This window comes from Oncorhynchus gorbuscha, linkage group LG20 (genome assembly GCF_021184085.1).
Source record: "Oncorhynchus gorbuscha isolate QuinsamMale2020 ecotype Even-year linkage group LG20, OgorEven_v1.0, whole genome shotgun sequence".
Lineage (NCBI taxonomy): Eukaryota > Metazoa > Chordata > Actinopteri > Salmoniformes > Salmonidae > Oncorhynchus > Oncorhynchus gorbuscha.
The window spans coordinates 43503554-43515037 of NC_060192.1; positions in this window are offsets into that span (position 1 = coordinate 43503554).

The window sequence follows — 11484 nt, forward strand, 5'->3', positions numbered from 1 at the left end:
TCTAGGCGACCAGTTTTGATAGCCCTTAGCCGCACCCTCATACTACACCTTCTCTGTTCCGCGGGTGATGTGGAGGTAAACCCAGGCCCTGCATGTCCCCAGGCACCCTCATTTGTTGACTTCTGTGATCTAAAAAGCTTTGGTTTCATGCATGTCAACATCAGAAGCCTCCCCCCTAAGTTTGCTTTACTCACTGCTTTAGCACACTCTGCTAACCCTGATGTCCTCGCCGTGTCTGAATCTTGGCTCAGGAAGGCCACCAAAAATTCAGAGATTTCCATACCCAACTATAACATCTTCCGTCAAGATAGAACTGCTAAAGGGGGAGGAGTTGCAGTCTACTGCAGAGATAGCCTGCAAAGTAATGTCATACTTTCCAGGTCTATACCCAAACAGTTCGAACTACTAATTCTGAAAATTACTCTCTCCAGAAATAAGTCTCTCACTGTTGCCGCCTGCTACCGACCCCCCTCTGCTCCCAGCTGTGCCCTGGACACCATTTGTGAATTGATTGCCCCCCATCTAGCTTCAGAGTTTGTTCTGTTAGGTGACCTAAACTGGGATATGCTTAACACCCCGGCAGTCCTACAATCTAAGCTAGATGCTCTCAATCTCACACAAATCATCAAGGAACCCACCAGGTACAACCCTAACTCTGTAAACAAGGGCACCCTCATAGACGTCATCCTGACCAACTGGCCCTCCAAATACACCTCCGCTGTCTTCAACCAGGATCTCAGCAACCACTGCCTCATTGCCTGTATCCGCTACGGTGCCGCAGTCAAACGACCACCCCTCATCACTGTCAAACTCTCCCTAAAACACTTCTGTGAGCAGGCCTTTCTAATCAACCTGGCCCGGGTATCCTGGAAAGACATTGACCTCATCCCGTCAGTTGAGGATGCCTGGTCATTCTTTAAGAGTAACTTCCTCACCATTTTAGATAAGCATGCTCCGTTCAAAAAATGCAGAACTAAGAACAGATACAGCCCTTGGTTCACTCCAGACCTGACTGTCCTCGACCAGCACAAAAACATCCTGTGGCGGACTGCAATAACATCGAACAGTCCCCGCGATATGCAACTGATATGCAACTGAGCTTCAATGCCATACAACACTCCTTCCGTGGCCTCCAACTGCTCTTAAACGCTAGTAAAACAAAATGCATGCTTTTCAACCGATCGCTGCCTGCACCCGCATGCCCGACTAGCATCACCACACTGGATGGTTCCGACCTTGAATATGTGGACACCTATAAGTACCTAGGTGTCTGGCCAGACTGCAAACTCTCCTTCCAGACCCATATCAAACATCTCCAATCGAAAATCGGCTTTCTATTCCGCAACAAAGCCTCCTTCACTCACGCTGCCAAGCTTACCCTAGTAAAACTGACTATCCTACCGATCCTCGACTTCGGCGACGTCATCTACAAAATTGCTTCCAACACTCTACTCAGCAAACTGGATGCAGTTTATCACAGTGCCATCCGTTTTGTCACTAAAGCACCTTATATTATTATATTATACTACCCACCACTGCGACTTGTATGCTCTAGTCGGCTGGCCCTCGCTACATATTCGTCGCCAGACCCACTGGCTCCAGGTCATCTACAAGGCCATGCTAGGCATGGCAACATCCATCCGTAGCACGCGCTCCAGCAGGTGTATCTCATTGATCATCCCTAAAGCCAACACCTCATTCGGCCGCCTTTCGTTCCAATACTCTGCTGCCTGTGACTGGAACGAATTGCAAAAATCGCTGAAGTTGGAGACTTTTATCTCCCTCACCAACTTCAAACATCAGCTAGCTGAGCAGCTAACCGATCGCTGCAGCTGTACATAATCTATTGGTAAATAGCACACCCATTTTCACCTACCTCATCCCCACAGTTTTTATTTATTTACTTTTCTGCACACCAATATCTCTACCTGCACATGATCATCTGATCATTTATCACTCCATTGTTAATCTGCAATATTGTAATTATTCGCCTACCTCCTCATGCCTTTTGCACACATTGTATATAGACTCCCCTTTTTTCTCTGTGTTATTGACTTGTTAATTGTTTACTCCATGTGTAACTCTGTGTTGTCTGTTCACACTGCTATGCTTTATCTTGGCCAGGTCGCAGTTGCAAATGAGAACCTGTTCTCAACTAGCCTACCTGGTTAAATAAAGGTGAAATAAATAAAATAAAATAAAAAATGGTCTGGCAACAACTAGAAGAGTGCTATGGTACACCCGAAGTGATCGAGAATGCACTGTTGAAGAAAATTGATGATTTTCCAAAACTGGCTAACAAAGACAATCACAAACTAAGAGAACTAGGTGACATTCTTCTCGAACTGGAGTGTGCTAAAGTAGAAGGGTACCTTCCAGGCCTCGCTTATCTGGACACATCTCGGGGGGTAAACCCTATTGTAGAGAAACTTCCATTCAGTTTACAAGAAAAATGAATAGCACAGGGATCCAAATATAAGGAGGACTATCGGGTAGCATTCCCACCATTCTCGTTCTTCTCGAGATTCATCAAGAACCAGGCGAAAATTAGAAATGACCCCAGCTTCACCCTCTACACCTCAACTAACCAGGTGTCCATGAAAAGTGAGAAACCTGCCAGGTACAGCAGCAAGACACCTGTGACTGTATACAAGACAGATGTGTCATCTGAGGCTTCAGACCACCAAACCAAACCCAGTAAGACCAAGGTTGAAAACCCTGACCGTCACTGCCCAATACATAACAAGCCTCATCCTCTTAAACAGTGTCGTGGGTTTAGATACAAAACTCTAGATGAGCGCAAATCATATCTCAAAGACAATGGCATTTGTTTTCCGATGTTGTGGGTCAGAGAGCTAAAGACTGTAAGGTTTCAATCAAGTGCTCTGAGTGCGACAGGCATCTTGCTGCTCTGCATCCAGGCCCCTACAAATACAGACACTGCTACAGCAGAGACAGCATGGCGGAGAGCAAGGTGACGATGCTCTTCTATCTGTCACCTCAAAGTGTACAGAGCTCTGTGGTGAGGCAGTCAATCCAAGATCATGTTCAAAAATATGCTTAGTCAAAGCTTATCCGGCTGGGAAAAGAGAGAAAGCTGTCAAAATGTATGTAGTGCTTGATGAACAGAGTAACAAATCTCTGGCCAAGACAGAGTTTTTCAGTCTCTTCAACATCAATGAAAACTCTGCTCCATACACCATGAAGACGTGTTCTGGGGTAACAGAGACTTCAGGCAGGAGAGCCGTCAACTTCATGGTGGATTCTATAGATGGACACATGCAGCTCACTCTCCCTACTCTGATAGAGTGTGATATGATGCCAGACGATAGGATGGAGATTCCCTCCCCCGACATTGCGTATCATCATCCCCATCTGCAACCAGTTATGGACAGAATTCCAGCTGTGGACCCAGACGCTCCCATCCTCCTGCTCTTAGGACGAGACATCTTAAGGGTACACAAGGTACGAGAGCAAATCACGACACTCCTTATGCACAGCGACTCGACCTCGGGTGGGTCATTGTGGGTGAGGTCTGTCTGGGAACGGCTCACCGACCAGCCAATGTTAACGTGTTCAGGACAAACATACTTCAAAATGGTCACACATCCTATCTGAGCCCTTGCCCTGACATCATCCAGGTAAAAGAGAACTGCAACAGCGTAGCTCAGAAACACATCTCTCCCTCTACAGTGCACTCGAGAGATCCAAGCACAACTGTGAACACAGACAGCCTGGGATGTTCCGTGTTCGACAAAACACAAGACGATGATAAACCAGCACCATCAGTGGAGGACAAAGACTTCTTGGACATTATGGACAAACAGGTTTTCCAGGATGATGGAAACAACTGGGTGGCTCCATTACCCTTTCGCCCCACTAGACGTTGCCTTCCTAATAACAGGGAGCAGGCCATGAACCGTCTCACATCACTTCGCAGGACTTTAGACAAAAAGCCTGACATGAAGCGTCATTTTATTGACTTCATGCAAAAGATGCTGGATAACGACCAAGCCGAACCTTCACAGCCACTAGAGGGAGACAAAGAACGTTGGTATCTGCCCATATTTGGTGTTTACCATCCACAAAAGCCTGAACAAATACGAGTAGTATTTGACTCCAGTGCTAAGTGTCAAGGCGTGTCACTTAACGATGTTCTGCTCAGTGGTCCAGACTTAAACAACACACTCTTGGGTGTCCTAATGCGTTTCCGCAAGGATTGCATTGCACTAACAGCAGATGTGCAACAAATGTTTTACTGTTTTGGTGTACGTGAGGATCACAGAGATTACTTAAGGTTTCTCTGGTATGAAGACAACAACCCAGATAGAAACATAACTGAGTACAGGATGAAAGTCCATGTATTTGGGAACAGCCCTTCACCAACCGTAGCCATCTACTGCATGAGACGAGCAGCGCTACAGGGTGAGAAGGAACACGGGTCAGAACCCAAGCAATATGTATTGAGGAACTTCTACGTCGATGATGGTCTGTCATCAGTAGCTACTACAGAAGAAGCTGTCAACATTCTAAGAAAAACACAAGCAATGTTGGCGGAGTCCAACATGAAACTACACAAGATTGCATCCAATAGCAAAACAGTTATGGAAGCCTTCCCTATGGAGGACCGTGCAAAAGACTTAAAAGATCTGGACCTAGGAGTGGATCCTCTCCCCTTTCAACGGAGTCTGGGACTTTCCTGGAACCTGGAAACAGACAGCTTCTCATTCCAGGTGTCCCACAATGAGACGCCTTTTACGCGGAGAGGCATCCTGTCCACAGTGAATAGTCTTTATGACCCCTTTGGGTTCGTGGCTCCAATAACAATGCAAGGTAAAGCCTTAATCAGAGAACTCTCTTCTGATCAGAGTGAGTGGGATGCCCCTCTTCCCACAGGAAAAGAAGAGGAATGGAAAATGTGGAAGGAATCTTTGATGGAGTTGGAACATATGAATATTCAGTGGACCTACATCCCAGTCTCCTTGTCTACCACTCAAAGAAGAGAGCTACACATCTTCTCGGATGCCTCTACAGTAGCCATAGGAGCGGTAGCCTACCTGAGAGTTATTGACTCGGAAGGTCAATGCCATGTTGGATTTGTCATGGGGAAATTAAAATTGGCCCCTCGTCCGGCCCACACTATCCCACGTCTAGAACTGTGTGCAGCTTTGCTAGCTGTTCAAATCAAATCAAATCCAATTTTATTTGTCACATACACATGGTTAGCAGATGTTAATGCGAGTGTAGCGAAATGCTTGTGCTTCTAGTTCCGACAATGCAGTGATAACCAACAAGTAATCTAACTAACAATTCCAAAACTACTGTCTTATACACAGTGTAAGGGGATAAGGAATATGTACATAAGGATATATGAATGAGTGATGGTACAGAGCAGCATACAGTAGATGGTATCGAGTACAGTATATACATATGAGATGGGTGTGTAGACAAAGTAAACAAAGTGGCATAGTTAAAGTGTCTAGTGATACATGTGTTACATAAGGATGCAGTCGATGATATAGAGTACAGTATATATGTATGCATATGAGATGAATAATGTAGGGTAAGTAACATTATATAAGGTAGCATTGTTTAAAGTGGCTAGTGATATATTTACATAATTTCCCATCAATTCCCATTATTAAAGTGGCTGGAGTTGAGTCAGTGTTGTTGAGATGTATGAACTGATCAAAGACGAAATTGACATTGATATACATGCAGCCAAGTTCTACACAGACAGTAAGATAGTTCTCGGTTACAAGATAGTTCTCGGTTACAAGATAGTTCTCGGTTACAAGATAGTTCTCGGTTACAAGATAGTTCTCGGTTACAAGATAGTTCTCGGTTACAAGATAGTTCTCGGTTACAAGATAGTTCTCGGTTACATCCACAATGTCACCAAAAGATTCTATGTTTATGTTGCCAATAGGATAACTCGCATCAGGAAGTCTACCCATCCAGATCAGTGGTGCTATATAAACACTGACAGCAATCCAGCAGACCATGCAACCAGGCCCATACTTGCTGCGCTCTTAAAACACACTAGTTGGTTCTCAGGTCCACCGTTCCTGACCCAAACTAACTCGAGTAAGCCTGAGAACATCAATTTTGACCTTGTAGAGCCTCACACAGATGCAGAGATTCGACCAGACGTCACTGTCTTCGCCTCTAAAGTTTCTGGAGCTCAACTCGGCTCTCATCGCTTTGAGAGGTTCTCAAGCTGGAAAACTCTCAATCGAGCCACAGCACGACTCATTCATGTTGCAAGATCCTTCCATGAAGGTGCAGACAACACCAGCTGCAGAGGCTGGCATGACTGTAATAAACCATGTGGTACAAGTGAGTTGTCACAAGCCAAAACAGCAATCATTCACTGTGTGCAACATGAAGCCTTCAGAGAGGAATTCAAATGCATTGAAAAAGGAAAACAGTGGAAGCAAGTCCAGTGTCTCGCTGACACCTTTTGGAAAAGGTGAAGACAGGAGTACCTGACAACGCTGCAGAGACGCAGAAAATGGACAGCAGAAAAGCCAAATGTAAAAGTGGGAGATGTTGTCTTATTGAAAGACAGTCAGGCACACAGAAATGACTGGCCAGTCGGGCTTGTGGTAAAAACCTGACAAAAAGGTTAAAAAAAAGTAGAACTAAAAATTGTCAAGCAAGGAGCTGCTAAGGTGTTTCTGAGACCAATCTCAGAGATTGTTGTTCTTCTTTCTGAAGCATCCTAGAGACAAAAGATAAAAATAGACATTATTTGTTTCTTGATATGTTTTATTTCATAGTGGCACAATTTCATTATACCAGGCGGGGAGTGTGCTGCCATCCTGTTAGAAGGTAACAGATTATTTTATTACAATGGGTAAATTGGATTTTCATTGTGTTCAATGGTGTTATTTGCCCCCTAGTGGCGCTTTCTGGTACTTAGAAAGACCACGCAAACAGGAAGTACAGAATTTGTTTTGCACGCATAGAAACAGCTACAAACAACGCTACGGTGCAGGTCTTTCAATGTAGTTATTTCTTGTCACTCGATTCAAGCATTTAGCTAATGATGATAATCTTGTTATTGATAGAGTTTCTTACGTATCAATGTTGGTTGCATTTACTCACAAATTGCAATGCCTTTTGTGTATGTCGTTAGCTGTAATACTTTGCTCATGCGTCATGCAAATGAATTGTAAAATATACAATACTGTAGTTTTGTTACTGTTTCTAGTGTAATATGCTTTGTTATTCTACATAGATGGTTATACATTATTAGAGTAATGAAAGGAGCAATTACCATATGGTTAACAATTAGCTATATGGTTTGGCATCATGCCAGATGCATGGTACCTTAGCGCGTGCTTTGTATTTATGCAACTTCAAATGTTTAATGTACAGCTACAGTATGTCGGTGTGAATTGAATACTAAAGTATATTCTTTTCTGTATTTTGCAGTTTCACAACATAAACGTTTTCAATATATTCATTCAAGAAAAGTCACGCCTTGGGAGTTTTATTGAAGACTTAGTTGTTAGCAATCTGTCTAGTTTTGCATGGGAACGCAACTCAAGGGCAGAATAGAGAGACAGAGAGAGAGAGAGAGAGAGAGAGAGGGGAGTTCTGGGTAACTCAGGGGATGTACTATGTATTGTGTTTATGATATGTTGTCGTGTATCATAATAACATTGGGCTTATAATATTTTATTAATACTGTTGTTAGTGTAGCCTGATATCATCCCACTAGGTGTAACCTGGGTCTAGCCTGCCAGAGAGAGAGAGAGAGAGAGAGAGAGAGAGAGAGAGAGAGAGAGAGAGAGAGAGAGAGAGAGAGAGAGAGAGAGAGAGAGAGAGAGAGAGAGAGAGAGAGAGAGAGAGAGAGAGAGAGAGAGAGAGAGACAGAGAGAGAGAGAGAGAGAGAGAGAGAGAGAGAGAGAGAGAGAGAGAGAGAGAGAGAGAGAGAGAGAGAGAGAGAGGGGAGTTCTGGGTAACTCAGGGTGTAACCTGGGTCTAGCCTGCCTGAGAGAGAGAAAGAGAGAGAGAGAGAGAGAGAGAGAGAGAGAGAGAGAGAGAGAGAAAGAGAGAGAGAGAGAGAGGGGAGTTCTGGGTAACTCAGGGTGTAACCTGGGTTAAAGACATGCCAAAAGGACGTTGCTAAATGCTTCACCCACTTAAGGTTGAAGACTTGCTGCCACTCCAATCTGTCCCCTGTACATTTTAAATGATGGGGCACTATAACAACATAGGAGTTTAATTGGTACAGCATTCTCACTCACGGGTGTAACAAAAATAGCCTCTTGCAAGGCTCGCCTCAAAATATGTTAATGAGCCAGAAACAACAACACCATGTTCTTCCACTAACCTCATTGCAACTCCCCTCCAAGTCTCCGACCACTACCTTGTATCCTTTTCCCTCTCGCTCTCATCCAACACCTCCCACACTGCCCCTACTTGGATGGTATCGCCGTCCCAACCTTCGCTCTCTCTCCCCCGCTACTCTCTCCTCTTCCATCCTATCATCTCTTCCCTCTGCTCAAACCTTCTCCAAGCTATCTCCTGATTCTGCCTCCTCAACCCTCCTCTCCTCCCTTTCTGCATCCTTTGACTCTCTATGTCCCCTATCCTCCAGGCCGGCTCGGTCCTCCCCTCCCGCTCCGTGGCTCGACAACTCATTGCGAGCTCACAGAACAGGGCTCCGGGCAGCCGAGCGGAAATGGAGGAAAACTCGCCTCCCTGCGGACCTGGCATCCTTTCACTCCCTCCTCTCTATATTTTCCTCCTCTGTCTCTGCTGCTAAAGCCACTTTCTACCACTCTAAATTCCAAGCATCTGCCTCTAACCCTAGGAAGCTCTTTGCCACCTTCTCCTCCCTCATGAATCCTCCTCCCCCTCCCCCCCTCCTCCCTCTCTGCAGATGACTTCGTCAACCATTTTGAAAAGAAGGTCGACGACATCCGATCCTCGTTTGCTAAGTCAAACGACATCGCTGGTTCTGCTCACACTGCCCTACCCTGTGCTCTGACCTCTTTCTCCCCTCTCTCTCCAGATGAAATCTCGCGTCTTGTGACGGCCGGCCACCCAACAACCTGCCCGCTTGACCCTATCCCCTCCACTCTTCTCCAGACCATTTCCGGAGACCTTCTCCCTTACCTCACCTCCCTCATCAACTCATCCCTGACCGCTGGCTACGTCCCTTCCGTCTTCAAGAGAGCGAGAGTTGCACCCCTTCTGAAAAAACCTACACTCGATCCCTCCGATGTCAACAACTACAGACCAGTATCCCTTCTTTCTTTTCTTTCCAAAACTCTTGAACGTGCCGTCCTTGGCCAGCTCTCCCGCTATCTCTTTCAGAATGACCTTCTTGATCCAAATCAGTCAGGTTTCAAGACTAGTCATTCAACTGAGACTGCTCTTCTCTGTATCACGGAGGCGCTCCGCACTGCTAAAGCTAACTCTCTCTCCTCTGCTCTCATCCTTCTAGACCTATCGGCTGCCTTCGATACTGTGAACCATCAGATCCTCCTCTCCACCCTCTCCGAGTTGGGCATCTCCGGCGCGGCCCACGCTTGGATTGCGTCCTACCTGACAGGTCGCTCCTACCAGGTGGCGTGGCGAGAATCTGTCTCCTCACCACGCGCTCTCACCACTGGTGTCCCCAAGGGCTCTGTTCTAGGCCCTCTCCTATTCTCGCTATACACCAAGTCACTTGGCTCTGTCATAACCTCACATGGTCTCTCCTATCATTGCTATGCAGACGACACACAATTAATCTTCTCCTTTCCCCCTTCTGATGACCAGGTGGCGAATCGCATCTCTGCATGTCTGGCAAACATATCAGTGTGGATGACGGATCACCACCTCAAGCTGAACCTCGGCAAGACGGAGCTGCTCTTCCTCCCGGGAAGGACTGCCCGTTCCATGATCTCGCCATCACGGTTGACAACTCCATTGTGTCCTCCTCCCAGAGCGCTAAGAACCTTGGCGTGATCCTGGACAACACCCTGTCGTTCTCAACTAACATCAAGGCGGTGGCCCGTTCCTGTAGGTTCATGCTCTACAACATCCGCAGAGTACGACCCTGCCTCACACAGGAAGCAGCGCAGGTCCTAATCCAGGCACTTGTCATCTCCCGTCTGGATTACTGCAACTCGCTGTTGGCTGGGCTCCCTGCCTGTGCCATTAAACCCCTACAACTCATCCAGAACGCCGCAGCCCGTCTGGTGTTCAACCTTCCCAAGTTCTCTCACGTCACCCCGCTCCTCCGCTCTCTCCACTGGCTTCCAGTTGAAGCTCGCATCCGCTACAAGACCATGGTGCTTACCTACGGCTTACCTACGGAGCTGTGAGGGGAACGGCACCTCGGTACCTCCAGGCTCTGATCAGGCCCTACACCCAAACAAGGACACTGCGTTCATCCACCTCTGGCCTGCTCGTCTCCCTACCACTGAGGAAGTACAGTTCCCGCTCAGCCCAGTCAAAACTGTTCGCTGCTCTGGCCCCCCAATGGTGGAACAAACTCCCTCACGACGCCAGGACAGCGGAGTCAATCACCACCTTCCGGAGACACCTGAAACCCCACCTCTTTAAGGAATAGCTAGGATAAAGTAATCCTTCTACCCCCCCCCCCCTTAAAAGATTTAGATGCACTATTGTAAAGCGGCTGTTCCACTGGATGTCATAAGGTGAATGCACCAATTTGTAAGTCGCTCTGGATAAGAGCGTCTGCTAAATGACTTAAATGTAAATGTAAATGTAACCATGCGCCCAATATTGATCAAAGGGCTATTGGTGCTTCAAAGATACAGTATGGTACTGTATTCTGGGAGATGGAATTACAGTACCATTCAAAATACAGCAATTATTTCCCCGCCAAAAACATTTCTCACAAATCATTTACAGCTGCAGTAAAACGTTTGAGTATTTTACTTTTGATAATATAAAAGATTACTGTATCATTTACAGTTTTCAGTTACAGGGTAACCACGTCACAACAATCGAAAGCAAAGTTAACCTGCTTTGGTCACAGAGGATTAGGTTGTTTTTGACTGTAATATACAGAATTGTCCTTGCCACCGTGTTGCTTGTAAGTTACTGTCAAATTCACAGTGTTGTGTGTTTGAGTGATAGACAAACACAGAGAGAGAGAGTGTGAGAGAGAAACAAACAGAGAGAGAGAGTGTGAGAGAGGGGGGGCAGAGAGACAGACACAGAGAGAGAGACACAGAGAGGGGGCAGAGAGAGACAGGGAGAGAGAGAGACAGAGAGGGGCCAGAGAGAGACAGAGAGAGAGTGTGAGAGACAGACAGAGACAGAGACAGACAGAGACAGAGAGAGAGACAGAGAGAGAGAGAGAGAGAGAGAGAGAGAGAGAGAGAGAGAGAGAGAGAGAGAGAGAGAGAGAGAGAGAGAGAGAGAGAGAGAGAGAGAGAGAGAGAGAGAGAGAGACAGAGAGGGGGCAGAGAGACAGACAAAGAGACAGACAAAGAGACAGAGAGAGACAGA